This window comes from Staurois parvus, unplaced genomic scaffold (assembly GCF_062004578.1).
Source record: "Staurois parvus isolate SC_StPar_1 unplaced genomic scaffold, SC_StPar_1.0 ptg000636l, whole genome shotgun sequence".
Taxonomy (NCBI): Eukaryota; Metazoa; Chordata; class Amphibia; order Anura; family Ranidae; genus Staurois; species Staurois parvus.
The window spans coordinates 10997485-11012659 of NW_028318432.1; the positions used below are offsets into that span (position 1 = coordinate 10997485).

Genomic DNA, 15175 nt, shown 5'->3' on the forward strand with positions numbered 1-15175 from the left:
CAATACTCTAGATTGAGAAGTTAACAGACCTATAGGCCCCAGCTCGATTGGACGTTTATAGCCCTGGAGCTCTCCCACTGGGACCTGTTGCATTTTTAACACAAACCACATTCCTGAGGGAGGGGGGAAATTGGAGGAGGAAGCCTGATTTGGGATAGAGAGATGATACAAAATGGAAGATTCTTAACAAGATGGATGACCGCGTCCATCTCGGTGTGCACGATTGCTACAATACTTTACACTGAATCTGTGCTATGCCCATGCAAAACAAAGCAACACATTCACTTTTATGCAGACTTAAACAGGCCGATATATTCGAGGGTCCTTCAAGAGGTTTCCACACTTTTTTAAACTCTATTATATATATAAAAGTGTGGAAACTTTTTGAAGACCCCTTGTGCTTATACCATGGCTGAATAAGGCAGTGAAGCAGCAAAAGGAAAATACTGTGTAAGCTATTAGTTGCCAGAGCCGTAGCTTACACAGAGCTATACACTCCTAGTGTGGCAGTGCCATTTTAGCTCAGCTATTCAGCTCCCATCACTAACTGAAGAGGTTGACAACTAAAGATAAATACATATGCTGCTGGGGGTGAGTCTTAAAGAAAACCTGTAGCAAACTAGCTCATCAGAGTTGGAGCGGAGTTATCCTGTTCCCTTTTTTCTCTTTTTATTCGAGATATTTCTCATTCCTCAGCCTCATTCCCTACCCCCCTGCAGTCCTGAGAGGCAAACGTTATCTCCTGACAGACAGTGTGGGTCAACCAGGTTAAGACATCCTGAGTCCAGGTGCCAGGCAGTCTGCTGAAGGGTAATCTTCGTCACCCAAAACTGTGTAGGCCCACACATCATAAAACTGACCAGCAATTAATTGAACATTCCTCAGGTCAACTGTGTGTTTCATGCCATGGATTATGAAGCTGTTAGTTTTAACTGAGAGTCCACTGACATTCTGCCCAACATATTGTATTGGGCAGATGCACAGCCACCCCCCTTGCCAGGGGGGGGGGGAATTTTAAAAAGGGACAGGCTGCAAGTATAAGAGTTTAAGTTTTACACAAATCTCCCAGCTAACATCGAAGGAGGAGATAAAGAATCGTCCTGCTCTGCAACTTGGATCTGCAAACCCAGGCTAAGGGCAAGTAACTTAACCCTGTAATCTTCTTCCTAATTATCTCTTTGCTGTGTCTTTATATACATATATATATCATTTTGTGACATCTCTGTAAATATTTTATTGCACCTGTTTGACTCTTTTAGTAATAAATATTTCTTTCTGAAAGTGTTAAACTGTTTTTAAGTGCTTACCTGCAATTCACGAATTCCTGCCCTTGACCATATTGGACAGGTGACTTTTCAATCATTATAGTGTATTTCTGACAGAGTACGTCTTCTTTGTACATTTCAAGACGGTGGTGGCAGTAGAAGGGTTAGTTGCGTAATTAACCCACCCCAGTAACAAGCGCATTCAGGCTGCAGGCACCGATTGTAGCCCATTAGCTGGACAATCGCTGTGCAGGGTGCAGCTGGGTGGGGCCTTGTTACGCGCGTCACACCGCGGTTTTAGATCAGCCGGTCCTTCGGTCACGAGTTTGGTTAGAAGGTCTGGGGTCTGACGCCGCGGGCGTGACGTATTACTGTTAGTCGCGGTCGTGCGATTGTCGCATGTTGGTGGCGGCGACCGTGGATCCGTGACAAAACCTGTTGTTTTTCCCTAAATGGGCAAGTCACAGATTTAATTTAGAGACTATTAAACTAACACTAATGCATACCTTACCTATCTGAACTTCTAGTCTGGGATTCCTTGGTAGGAGACCACATAGCAAAATATTTATTAATTTGGTCACATGATATCTGCTGAAAGAGCGTTTACATCCTCCAGTTCTGCAAAGATTACCAAATGACTAGACCAGTCTTTCTCAACCAGGGTGCCCAAGCACCCTGGGGTGCCTTGAGGTTTCTTCAGGGGTGCCTTGGCAAAATGTCTAAAAATTGCCCAAAACTTGTATACAAGCCAGCGTGTGGAACAAGCCTGCCTTTTAGTTACACAAAGCCATAGGTTTTCATTGTGCACCATTACAACCTTCTAGCCGCCGGCGTCCTGACAACCAATGACATCATTAGTTGATAAGGAGGATGTCAACTGCCTGCACAGCGCACTAGTTTGACCCTTTCCATCAGTGCTGGGATCACATTAGCTCAGTGATGGAGAAAAACTGAGGAAGAAGAGAAACACTGTGAGAAACTAGTGTGCAAAAGCGTATTTGCTTTGGAAGAATAAATCACCTCTAATGTTGGGTGTCCTACATGTGTGGATGTTGCTGTGTTAGATAAAAATAGTAGAATAGTTTTTCACATTTTAGAATAGGGTGTCTCATGATTATCCATAATTTTAAAAAGTGCCTTGAAGGTTGAGAAAAACTGGACTAGACATTTGGTCTTATGACCAGTCTCTGCAGAATCTTGTTCCATAAGTTCCTGCAAAGAGGGTAAATATTTCAACACTTCTGGACAAGTAGCAGATCATTTTATTTGACTGTTGTTTCACTTTGATTGTACACTTATTTATTACAGGTACTTAGATAGCGCTACACAGTACTTTACATATATACAGCATATTATAAATTCACAGCAGTCCCCAAATTCAAGAAGCGTACAATCTAAGGTCTCTTACACACATTCAAACATACACATACTAGGGCCAATTTAGACATCAGACAATTAACCTACCAACATGTCTTTGGAGTGTGGGAGGAAACTCACCCAGGCACAGGGAGGATATGCAAACTCTGTGCAGGTAGTACAGTACTGTGGTTGGGATTGGAACCAACGACCCTAGTGCTGCTAGGCAGAAGTGCTAACCACTTGGCCACTGTGCTGTCCACTTCAGTCAAGACTGGAAAATTAAGCATATATATGTATAAAGGGAGCACAGTCTACCTGCCCATGGTTTTCATCAAGCATAGGGTATAGCATGTGGAAAAATTATGTGACAGGAAGCTGCAGCCCCATCCCAAAGGAAAGTCTGAAAATCTTGCCAAATTATAACTGCAATTCAGTAAAACTTGGATTAATGTAAATTACAGCTAAAGTGTATCATCAGCATCAACCTCCAATACTCTGATGGTATCATCAATCTCCTTTATTCCGATGGTAGTATCAATCTCCTATACTCTGATGATAGCATCAATCTCCTATATTCCGATGGTAGCATCAATCTGCTATACTCCGGTGATAGCATCAATCTCCTATATTCCGATGCTAGCATCAATCTCCAATACTCTGAGGGTAGCATCAATCTCCTATATTCCGATGGTAGCATCAATCTGCTATACTCTGGTGATAGCATCAATCTTCCATACTCCGATGGTATACACCCCTAAACTTCAATGGTAGCATTATTGACCTATACTCCATACTACAATGGAAGCAATATTCCCCTTTACTGTGATTGTAGCATCAGTCCTCTATACTCTTATGGTAGCATTACTGTCCTGTACTCCATTAGTAGGATCACTCTTCCATATGCCGAAGCATTACAATCCTATTTACAATTGTGGCATCAATACCCTATATTCCATAGGCAGCTTTACTTCCCTATAGGCTGATAGTAACATTATTCCCTTATACTCAGATAGAAGCAGCATTCCCTTATACATTGATAGCGGCAGCATTGTACCTCTATACATTATGAAGAGAACTGGAAAAAAAGGCGCTGTGGAAAATGCTCTCAGACAAGCACCTTAGTGAAGGTGCATCTTTATTGGTTGAGACGAAGTAGCAAATATAATAAAATTGACCAGCCTGAAGTGGACAGTGTGACTCCAATGGACGGCCCGTCCGCTCTGAGGGGAGCTGAGATCAGAGAATGCTCCTGTTGGCTTCAAATCACGTGGTGTCAGCGTACCAGCGTCCTGGGTGGTGTCCCCATGGCAAGCGAAGGCAGTGTCCGGCGTTGGCTTCAGCTGGGAGCATATGTAGGGTTACCAAGACGACATGTTTCGCGCAGTTGCGCTTTGTCAAGTCAAGCCGACAGGAGCATTCTCTGATCTCAGCTCCCCTCAGAGCGGACGGGCCTTCCATTGGAGTCACACTGTCCACTTCAGGCTGCTCAATTTTATTATATTTGCTACTTTGTCTCACCCAATAAAGATGCACCTTCACTAAGGTGCTTGTCTGAGAGCATTTTCCACAGCGCCTTTTTTTCCAGTTCTCTTTATCATGCATATGATTAACAAGGCAGCAGTGGTGAGCTCATGATTAACTGTTCACATGTTTCCACCTGGAGTGGCCTCTCTGCGCTCATTTGTATGACTTTTCCTACCTCTATACATTAACAATGGTATTACTACCCTGCAGTGAAGAACTGGAAATCTTTGGCCTGGGAGGCAAACACAACCAGCTATAGTGAACAGGCCTGGGCATCTCCTGGCCTGACCCGCCCATTCACATTGCATTGTTTGAATGACAGACCAGGAGACCCCTAGTCTGCCCCTCCCAACATGACAATGTTTACATCAGGGCACACCTGCTGACATATCCTGCCCACATCCATCCCAATCAAAACAATTCCCACTGCGTGATGGAAATAGTAGTTTCCCAAAGCAACACAGCACAGAGAGATGAGTTGATGTATCCACCCTAATTGGCACCTCCTCCAGGTACCCGGCCAGACCTACATTTTATTATTGTGAGGGTGATGTGTTAGATTTTCTACTAAACAGAGAAATTTGAATGCAAATACTTAGAAGCTTTCTAATGTACATACATGGCAGCACTTTGGAGTTCAGCTTTAAAGTGTGTGTAAAGGCATTTTTTAATTGTGAGTTTTGGATAGCACAGAGAAGGGATAGACCCCTCTGTTGAGTTTGTATTGTATCTGGGTTCCCTTGATTTGCCTTGGTGGTCACAGTCACAGAGATATAACACCAGGGGAAATCCACAATTTCAGAGCTGTCACTAGACTGGATGTGAAATATTCCACTGAGGACACCTGTGCCTCTGACAACTCTCTAAAATGAGAATTTCATTCACTTTGGAGATATTTACTCTCATTTCCTTTTGTGTCTCCACTACAAGCAGTGAAGAGAAATCTCCCAAGTGGGATACAATCAGATAAAAAAAATAACTTGATAGCAGATTTTAACCCATCCCTGTTCTACACAAACAGAAAAAACTGTTTTGCCTTTACATAAACTTTAAAGTATATTTTAAGCCAATTTTTTTTGTTTTTAATTTTAGTTAAAGGCTTCCTTTCTTATTTCTCTTTTCTTCCTTTCTTCTTTCTAGGCTTCAGAACTCTCGCTTTGGTTTATGCATGATGTAGGGTTACAGCAAGACTATTTAGCTTGTTGTGCCGCTCCTATCTACCTTCTATTGCCAAACCTGCCAGCATCTTCTTGGGTGTCAAAACCAGGTACCCACTCCCCCTGCACCCCACCACAAGAAGTGCCAAACAGAGAAAAAGAGGGGGGAGGAGAGAATAAAGCAGAACTTCCCCTTTAGGTGAAGTTCTGCTTTAGTATGGCCATAGACTATATAATCTGATTGCACAATCTATTTTCAATTTACCAAAACTTTGTATTATGTAGGCCTTTGTCATTGGTGATAAAACTAAAGAAGACTGTACAGATTGTACAGTGTATAGCCAGCCTTATGGCCTGTTCACGTATGCGGCAGCCCTTCTCATCCCTCTGTGCTGGACCACTTTTCCAAGGACATTTGAGAGGTGGTGATGTTTCTTTCTCACTGCCTGATTTAACTTTGTAAATACCTCGCCACCACCATTCCGCAATTGCATGGAATGTGTATAGCCCTTCAGGTGGGTGGTTCAGGGTGGTAAAACTACTGCTCAACTGCCTGGTTTTACTGCCTTCTGGTGAATGAATCCTTAGGCTAGCTTCACATCTAGCTGGTTGTGATTGATGCATTTTCCGGCACGTTTTGTGCTTTTGAACACACTTTTTGATGCATTTTGCGTTTTTTTTGCCAATTGGAAAGCATTGAGTATGACTTTGATGCAACTTTACACTCTCTGGCACTCAAAGTCACATCAAAGTAGTGCAGGAACCTTTTCAAAGTCACATAGATTTGCAATCAATGGGCTCCAACTTGTCAAACAACTTTATGTGAACAAAGTCGCATGTTAGGGTTAAGAGCTAGGATTAGGGTTGAGGGCTAGGATAAGGGTTAGGGTTAATGTTAAATGTTAGGGTTAAGAGCTAGAGTTAGGGTTAAGAGCTAAGGTAAGGGTTAAATGTTAAGGTCGAGGGTTAGGGTTATTGTTAAATGTTAGGGCTAGGGTAAGAGTTACATGTTAGGGTTGAGAGTTGGGGTTAAAGGCTAGGGTATAGGTTAGGGTTAATGTTAAATGTTAGGGTTAAGGGTTAGGGTTAAATGATAGGGTTAAGAGTTAGGGTTAAGGGATAGGATAAGGGTTAGGTTTAGTGTTAAATGTTGGGGTGGAGTTAAGGTTAAGAGCTACGGTAAGGGTTAGTGTTAAATGTTAGGGTTAAGGGCTAGGGTTAAGGTTAGTGTTACATGCTAAGGTTAAGAGTTAGGGTTATGGGTTAGGGTTAAGGGATAGGGTAAGAGTTAGTGTTAAATGTTAGGGTTGAGGGCTAGGGTAAGGACTAGTGTTAAATGTTAGGGTTAAGGGTTAGGGTTAGTGGTAAATGTTATGGTTATGGTTATGGTTAAGGGTTAGGGTTATTGTTAAATGTTAGGGTTAAGGGTCAGTGTTAAATGTTAGGGTTAAAGGTTAGGGCCTAAGTTAAGGGTTAGTGTTAAATGTTAGGGTTAAGGGCTAGAATAAGGGCTAGGGTTAGTGTTAAATATTAAGGGTTAGGGTAAGGGTTAGTGTTAAATGTTATGGTTAAGGGCTAGATTAAAGGTTAGTGTTACATGTCAGGGTTCAAAGTTATGGTTTAGAGCTAGGGTACAGGTTAGGGTTAATGGTAAATGTTAGGGATAAGGGTTGGGGTTAAATGTTAGGGTCAAGGGTTAGAGTTATTGTTAAATGTTAGGGCTAGGGTAAGAGTTACATGTTAGGGTTAAGAGTTGCAGGGTAAAGACTAGGGTATAGGTTGGGAATAATTTTAAATGTTAGGGTTAAGGGTTAGTGTTAAATTATAGGGTGAAGGGCTAGGGTTAAGGGATAGGATAAGGGTTAGGCTTAGTGTTAAATGTTGGGGTGGAGTTAGGGTTAAGAGCTACGGTAAGGGTTAGTGTTACATGCTAAGGATAAGAGTTAGGGTTGAGGGCTAGGATAAGGACTAATGTTAAATGTTAGTGTTAAGGGTCAGGGTTAGTGGTAAATGTTATGGTTAAGGGTTATGGTTATTGTTTAATGTTAGGGTTAAGGGTTGATGTTAAAAGTTAGGGCCTATGCTAAGAGTTAGGGTTAGTGTTAAATGTTAGGGTTAAGGGCTAGAATAAGGGCTAGGGTTAGTGTTAAATGTTAATGGTTAGGGTAAGGGTTAGTGTTAAATGTTAGGGCTAAGGGCTATAATAAGGGTTCGTGTTACATGTCAGGGTTAAGAGTTATGATTTAGGGCTAGGAAACAGGTTAGGGTTAATGGAAAATGTTAGGGATAAGGGTTGGGGTTAAATATTTGGGTTAAGAGTTAGGGTTAAGGGCTACGATAATTTTTAAACTTAGTGTTACATGTTAGGGTTAAGAGTTAAGGTTAAGGGCTAGAGTAAGGGTTAGTGTTAAATGTTAGGGTTAAGGGTTAAGGTAGGGATTAGTGTTAAATGTTAGGGTTAAAGTGTTACTAAACCCACAACAGTAAAATTTGTTTTTTTTTCCTTGGGAGAGTGCATGTGATCAGCACAGGGCCAATCCGCACTATCCAGAGCAAAATGAAAATTCCTTCTACAAGCTTTAACATGTGCTCGGCTGAACATAGATAGAAGTCACAAGACTGCTCTAACTGCTGATGAGAAAGGGTATTTAGCAGTATATTTACTAAAATAATTGCATTTGCATGTAGTGTGTACTGTGGGAGATCAGACATAGTGAATGCAGGGTCCAGGGTTTATTAACACTTTAAGGGTTAGGGGCAAGGGTCAGGGCTAGTGTTAAATGTTAGGGTTAGGAGTTAGGGTTTAGGGCTAGGGTAACGGTTAATGTTAAATGTTAGAGTTCAGTTAGGGTTAGTGTTAAATGTTAGGGTTAAGGGATAGGGTAAGGGTTAGTGTTACATGTTAGGGTTAAGAGTTAGGAACAAGGCTTAGGTTGAGGGCCAGGGTTAGTGTTAAATGTTAGGGTTAAGGGCTAGGGTAAGGGTTAAATGTTAGGGTTCAGGGTTGAGGGCTAGGGTTAGGGTTAGTGTTAAATGTTAGGGTAAGGGTTAGTGTAACATGTTAGGATTAAGGGCTAGGGTAAGGGAAGGTGTTAGGGTTAAGGGCTAGGGAAATGGTTAGTGTTACATTAGGGTTAGGGTTAAGGGTTAGTGTTAAATGTTAGGGTTAAAGGCTAGGGTATGGATTAATGTTAAATGTTAGGGTTAGTGTTATATGTTTGGGTTAAGGGCTAGGATAAGTGTTAATGTTAAATGTTAGGGTTCAGGGTTAGTGTTAACTGTTAGGGTTAAGGGTTAGAGTTAAGGACAAGGGTTAGGGGCTAGGATAAGGGTTAGTGTTCAATGTTAGGGTTAAGAGTTAGGGTTAATGGCTAGGGTAAGGGTTAGTGTTACATGTCAGGGTTAAGACTTAGGGTTAAAGGCTAGGGTAAGGGTTAAAGTTAACTGTTAGGGTTAGTGGTAAATGTTAGGGTTAAGTGTTAGGTGCCAGGGAAAGGGTTAATGTTAAATGTTAGGGTTAAGGGTTAGGGTAAGTGTTACATGTTAAGGTTAAGGCCTAGGGTAAGGGTTAGTGTAAAATGTTAGGGGTAAGGGTTAGGGTAATGGTTAGTGTTACATGTTAGGTTTAACAGCTAGTGTAAGGGTTAGTGTTAGAATTAAGGGCTAGTGTTAGGGTTAGGTTTACATGTTAGGGTAAAGGGTTAGAGTTAAATGTTAGGGTTAAGAGTTAAGGTTAAGGGCTAGGGTAAGGGCTAGTGTTAAATGTTAAGGGCTAGGGTAAGCGTTAGTGCTAAATGTTCGGGTTAAGGGTTAGATTTAAAGGTTAGGGTTAACGTTAAGGACTAGGACAAGGGTTAGGGTTAAATGTTAGGATTAAGAGTTAGGGTTAAGGGCAAGGGTTAGTTTTAAATGTTAGAGTTAAGGGCTGGGGTAAGGGTTAGTGTTACATGTTAGGGTTAAGAGCTAGGGTTAGGGTAAGGGTTAGTGTTACATGTTAGGGTTAATAGTTAGGGGCTAGGGTAAGGGATAGTGTTAAATGTTAGGGTTAAGAGTTAGGGTAAGGTTTCATTTTAAATGTTAGGGTTAAGGGCCAGGGTAAGGGTTAGTGTTAAATGTTATGGTTAAGGGCTAGGTTAGGATAAGGGTTGGTGTTCAATGTTAAGGGTTAGGGTAAGGGATAGTGTTAAATGTTAGGGTTAAGGGCTAAGATAAGGGTTAGTGCTAAAAGATAGGGTTAAGGGTAAGGGATAAGGGCTAGGGTAAGGGTTAATGTTAAATGTTAGCTTTAAGGGTTAGGGTTAAGGGTTGGGGCTAAGGTAAATGTTAGGGTTAAGGGTTGGGGCTAAGGTAAATGTTAGGGTTAAGGGTTACATTACATTACATTACATTACATTGAGTTTATATAGCGCCAAAGGGTTTGCTCAGCGCTGTACAATAGAGGGGGGGACAATACATGAAACATTACAGCAGCTACGAACAGCACACGAGGGGTAAGAGGGCCCTACTCTTTCGAGCTTACAATCTGGGAGGGAGGGGGTAGTGGTACAGGAGGAAGTGGCTGTGGGGGATGGAGTGGTAGGAGGAATGAAGGAGAGCAGCAGTTAGGTGAGGGTGGGGTAGGCTTCCCTGAAGAGGTGGGTTTTCAGGGAGCGCCTGAAGGTGAGGAGGGAAGGTGACAGTCTGATGGATTGGGGTAGTGAGTTCCAGAGGATGGGGGAGGACCTGGAGAAGTCTTGCAGACGTGCGTGTGAGGAGGAGACCAGGGAGCAAGATAGAAGGAGGTCCTGTGAAGAGCGAAGGGTACGGGTAGGGTGGTACTTGGGAATCAGGTCGGTGAGGTAGTTAGGGGCAGTGTTGTGAATGGCTTTGTAGGTCAGAGTGAGTAGTTTGAATTTGATGCGTTGGGCGATAGGGAGCCAGTGGAGGGAGAGGCAGAGGGGGGTGGCAGAGGTGGAGCGGCTGGTGAGGTGGATGAGTCTGGCAGCTGAGTTCAGGATGGTCTGAAGCGGGGAGAGTTTGCACTGGGGTAGGCCGGTGAGGAGGGAGTTGCAGTAGTCAAGGCGTGAGATAATCAGGGAGTGCACAAGTAGTTTAGCGGTGTCTGGGGTAAGGAAGGTGCGTATTTTGGCGATATTGCGGAGGTGGAGCCTGCATGTGTTTGTCAGTGATTTGACATGAGGTTGGAAGGAGAGGTTAGAGTCCAGAATGACCCCAAGGACTTTGGCTTGCGGGGCGGGATTGATGGTGGTGATGTTAGTAGTGATGGATAGGATGGGGGGGGGGCGCGGGCAGGAGGGAAGACGAGAAGCTCGGTTTTGGAGAGGTTGAGTTTGAGGAAATGGAGCGACATCCAGTCAGAGATGTCGTTTAGGAGGTGAGTGATGCGGGCGGAGAAACTGGAGGTGAGGTGAGGGGTGGAGAGGTAAATTTGAGTGTCATCAGCATAGAGATGGTAGTTGAAGCCGTGGGAGTGTATGAGTTTGCCAAGGGAGGAGGTGTAGATGGAGAAGAGAAGGGGTCCAAGGACAGAGCCCTGGGGGACCCCAACAGAGAGGGGGAGGGAAGGGGAGGTGGCACCATTGTAGGAAACGCTGAAGGAGCGTCGGGATAGGTAAGAGGAGAACCAGGAGAGAGCGGTGTCTCTGACGCCAAGGGAGAATAGTTTATTAAGGAGGAGGGGGTGGTCAACTGTGTCGAAGGCCGCGGAGAGGTCCAGGAGGAGGAGGACAGAGTAGTCTTTGGCTTTGGCGGTAAGTAGGTCGTTGGTGATTTTGAGGAGGGCGGTTTCGGTGGAGTGTAGGGGACGGAAGCCGGACTGTAGTGGATCAAGGAGGTTGTTGTCAGTTAGGTGGGCGCTTAGGCGGTTGTAGACTAAGCGCTCCAGGAGTTTGGAAGTGAGTGGCAGCAGGGAGATGGGTCTGAGGTTGTTTGGGTCAGAGGGGTCCAGGGAGGGCTTTTTGAGTATGGGGGTGATGTGCGCATGCTTTAGGGGGGAGGGGAATACGCCGGTAGAGAGGGAGAGATTGAAGATGTGGGTGGGGCTAAGGTAAATGTTAGGGTTAAGGGTTGGGGCTATGGTAAAGGTTAGGGTTAGGGGTAAATGTTAGGATTAAGGGTTAGAGTTAAGGGCTAGGGTCAGTGTTAAATGTTAGGATTACAACACAAACCCTAACATTTAATGTGAACCTAACATTTACCACTAACGCTAGCCCTCAACCCTAACTTGGACAAAGTCACATGAAAAGTTGCAGCTGATTGGTGATAATGGAACTCCTTCAAACTATGCAACTTAAAGTCACAGGATCTTTAACCTCCCTAGCGGTCTGATTATGTCCATATTTATGTGCTCAAAGCAGTACATTTTTTTGCATGGAAACATGTAGTTTTTTTATTGTAGGCCTGTCATTTTTAGGAATAACTCACTGAAATCTGTCTGAACAAGAGTCTAGTAAAATCCCGGGTATGTTACAATTTGAAACACGAAATCATAAATTATAATTTAATAAATATTCATAAAAAATAATAATACATTTAATTCAATAATATAATCAAACCAAAAACACTGAAATTTGAAATATAGCGCCAAGTTCGCACATCGCTGAGTTCAGTCGCAAAATCGTTTTCAGTGTCTGATGACGAATTTCCCCACAAATCATTATCACTCAATTCTGCAAGTGGTTCTGATTTACTATCGCTGTTCTCTAGCTGGTCTAAAACCGCTTTTGACCTAAAGGGACGCTTTTTGGACACCATGGACATTTCTCAGTTTCCAGGCAGAAAGAACAGTAAAAATGCAGGCAGGGCACAGGACAAAGCACTAGGGACAAAATGTATGTGAAATGGTTTGATACAGTAATGTAATACTATCAGATTTTAGTGATTTTAGTGAATGTCACTTTTTGTCATTTTCAAATTTCCCGCCGTTCTGTCCCCGTACGTCGCGACGCTCGCAGAGGACGGAACCCAGATGACAGATGCAGGCATCCGCCGGATTACATTGCCGGGGACACTGCAGGAGGGACATCGCAGGAGCGCAGGACAAAGTAAGCGATTGAGGGATCGCGGAGCAGTGCCGCATGGTAAGTCCGAGTGTAGCTCGGGGTTACCACTTGTGGTACTGAAACTTTACCCCGAGCTACACTCGGGAATACCGCCAGGGGGGTTAAAAATGTTTCTGCACTACTTTGATGTGACTTTGATGGGAGTTGAGTGCCAGAGAGTGTAAAGTTGCTTCAAAGTCACACTCAATACTATATATTGGCCAAAAAAAGAAAGCTCAAAAAGCATAAAAACCGCAACACTTGTATTTTTATTGCAGTTCCATTGAAGTTTATTGCACCAAAAACACAATCTGCCATGGGAAAATAAAAGTCCCTGGCCCTTTCCAAAAAACACAGTGGCTGAAAACACATTGATGTGAACGTGTCCCATAGGAAATCATGCGAAATGGACTGTAGTGCATTTCTCCAATATGCACTAAAAAAGCATGGGTGTGAACCTGGCTACAAAAATGCTCTCCGGATGCACTCCAGATACGTTTTTTGCTTACAGATCACACCACTCGCAATTCTGATGCAGTTTTGATGCAGTTTGTCATGTTCCAGTATGGTTTTGTGCCGAAAAAAATGCAGCATGTTCTACTTTTTTTCTGCACCGGAAACTGACTGGAACTGACTGCACTAGTGTGAACCAGCGCCATTGGAATACATGGAAAACACTGCACATGCATTTTTGCTTCAGAAAAAAAGCGCACTGAACTGCATCTAGAGTGAAATAGCCCTTAGGGCCAGTTCGCAAATAATGCGTTTCAGTTGCTTTTTTTCTGCATCTAAAACACACAGAAAGTAGGTTATATGGTTGTCAATGTCTGCGTTTCTATAGTGTGAACCGGCCCTTAACCACTTGACAACCGGGCTATAGCAGAATGACGGCTACAACGCGGTTGTCTAGTTCTGGGAGGGTGTCATATGACGTCCTCCCAGAACACGCCCTCCTGCGTGCCCCCAGCAGCATGCACCTGGAGATCTCTGTGTTCGCTGTGTCCTACAGACACAGTCGATCACGTGATGTGGTAAAAGGCCAATCACAGCAGCCTTTTACCATGTGATCAACTGTGTCCAATGACACAGCAGATCACCAGTAAATGCAGTTGCCAGTTGGCCTCATGCTGTCACAGCGTGAGGAAAGTACTGCCAATAACCAGCAATTGTCAGAAAACAGATCGGCACTGATGATTAGAACTCTGATGATCAGTGCCCAGCAGTGCCACCAACCTGTGCGCAGCAGTGCCACCCACAAGTGCCAAGCAGTGTCACTCACCTGTGCCCATCAGTGCCACCCATCTGTGCTCATCAGTGCCTAGCAGTGCCACCCTCCTGTGCCCAGCAGTGCCACCCACCAGTGCCACCCAGTAGTGCCACCAGTCAGTGCCCATCAGTGCTGCCCATCAATGCCGCCTATCAGTGCCCATCAGTGCTGCCTATCAGTGCCCATCAGTACCTCCTATCAGTGCCCATCATTGCTGCATATTAGTGCAGCAGCATCAGTGCCAGCTCATCAGTGCCGCCTATCAGTGCCCATCAGTGCTGCCTATCAGTGCCCATCAGTGCCGCCTATCAGTGCCCATCAGTTCGGTCTATCCGTGCCACCTCATCAGTGCCGCCTATCAGTGCCGTCTATTAGTGCCCATCAGTGCCGCCTAACAGTGCCACCTATTAGTGCCCATCAGTGCTGCCTATCAGTGCCCATCAGTGCTGCCTATCAGTGCCCATCAGTGCTGCATATCAGTGCAGCAGCATCAGTGCCAGCTCATCAGTGCCGCCTATCAGTGCTCATCATTGCTGCATATCAGTGCAGCAGCATCAGTGCTGCCTATCAGTGCACACCAGTGCTGCCTATCAGTGCCCATCATTGCTGCATATCAGTGCAGCAGCATCAGTGCCAGCTCATCAGTGCCGCCTATCAGTGCCCATCAGTTCTGTCTATCTGTGCCACCTCATCAGTGCCGCCTATTAGTGCCCATCAGTACCGCCTATCAGTGCAGCCTCATCAATGCACATCAGTGAAGGAGAAAAATTACCTGTTTGCAAAATTTTATAACAGAAACAAAAACTTTTTTTGTTCAAATTTTTGGCTTTTTTTTTTATAGCACAAACAATAAAACACCCAGCGGCAAGTAAATACCACCAAAGGAAAGCTCTATGTGTGAAAAAAATGATAAAAATTTCATATGGATACAGTGTTGCATGACTGTGCAATTGTCATTCAAAGTGCGTCAGCACCAAGAGCTGAGCAGGAAGGGGGTATAAGTGCCAGGTAGGCAAGTGACAGTAAACAGGGGCAGGAAGAAAAACCTGACAGAGGCTCGAACCTCTCAGTCATACTCCACGTTGTTTTGGAAAAGGTCTCTAGAGATGATGAACACTACAACCCCGAATATGTGCCGCCAGGGCTGGTTGTTGGGCCCTGCTGGGACTTGTAGTTCCTCCTATGCTGCACAGCCCCATACACACAGCTGTAGAGGGATGAAATGATGACACCGCACACAGACAGCGCAGATATGATTTCTATATCAGTATCCTAGGACTTACCACACGCAACGGGCTGAGCACACACAGGCACCGCGCCGGGATCACACGTTCTATTCCACAACACCGGGCAACCGCCGCTTGTTACAGATCACCATGGAGACGGGGGCAGCGCCTGCGCACTGTGGAATCAGGATGCCTGGCAACCGTAGTAAACATTGGGGGGGGCGGAGCTTTAGGCACAGCAGCATGCGATAGGATGCCGGCGGGACTGCGGGAGGACACGTGCGCGGCGGGGGGTTCATTCTGATTATTAGTGTGTACTGATCCCGAATCCAACACT

General features: G+C 44.4%; 1 protein-coding gene across 1 annotated transcript in view; it reads right to left on the reverse strand.

The window, feature by feature from the left end:
* ODAD2 (outer dynein arm docking complex subunit 2) overlaps positions 1-14968 on the reverse strand; it is a 202024-nt gene extending 187056 nt beyond the window's left edge. Inside the window, exon 1 of the mRNA XM_089693823.1 lies at positions 14896-14968. The gene's annotated coding sequence lies outside the window, so the exon portion shown is untranslated. The remainder of the gene's footprint in view (positions 1-14895) is intronic.
* Between the last annotated feature and the right edge of the window lie 207 nt (positions 14969-15175).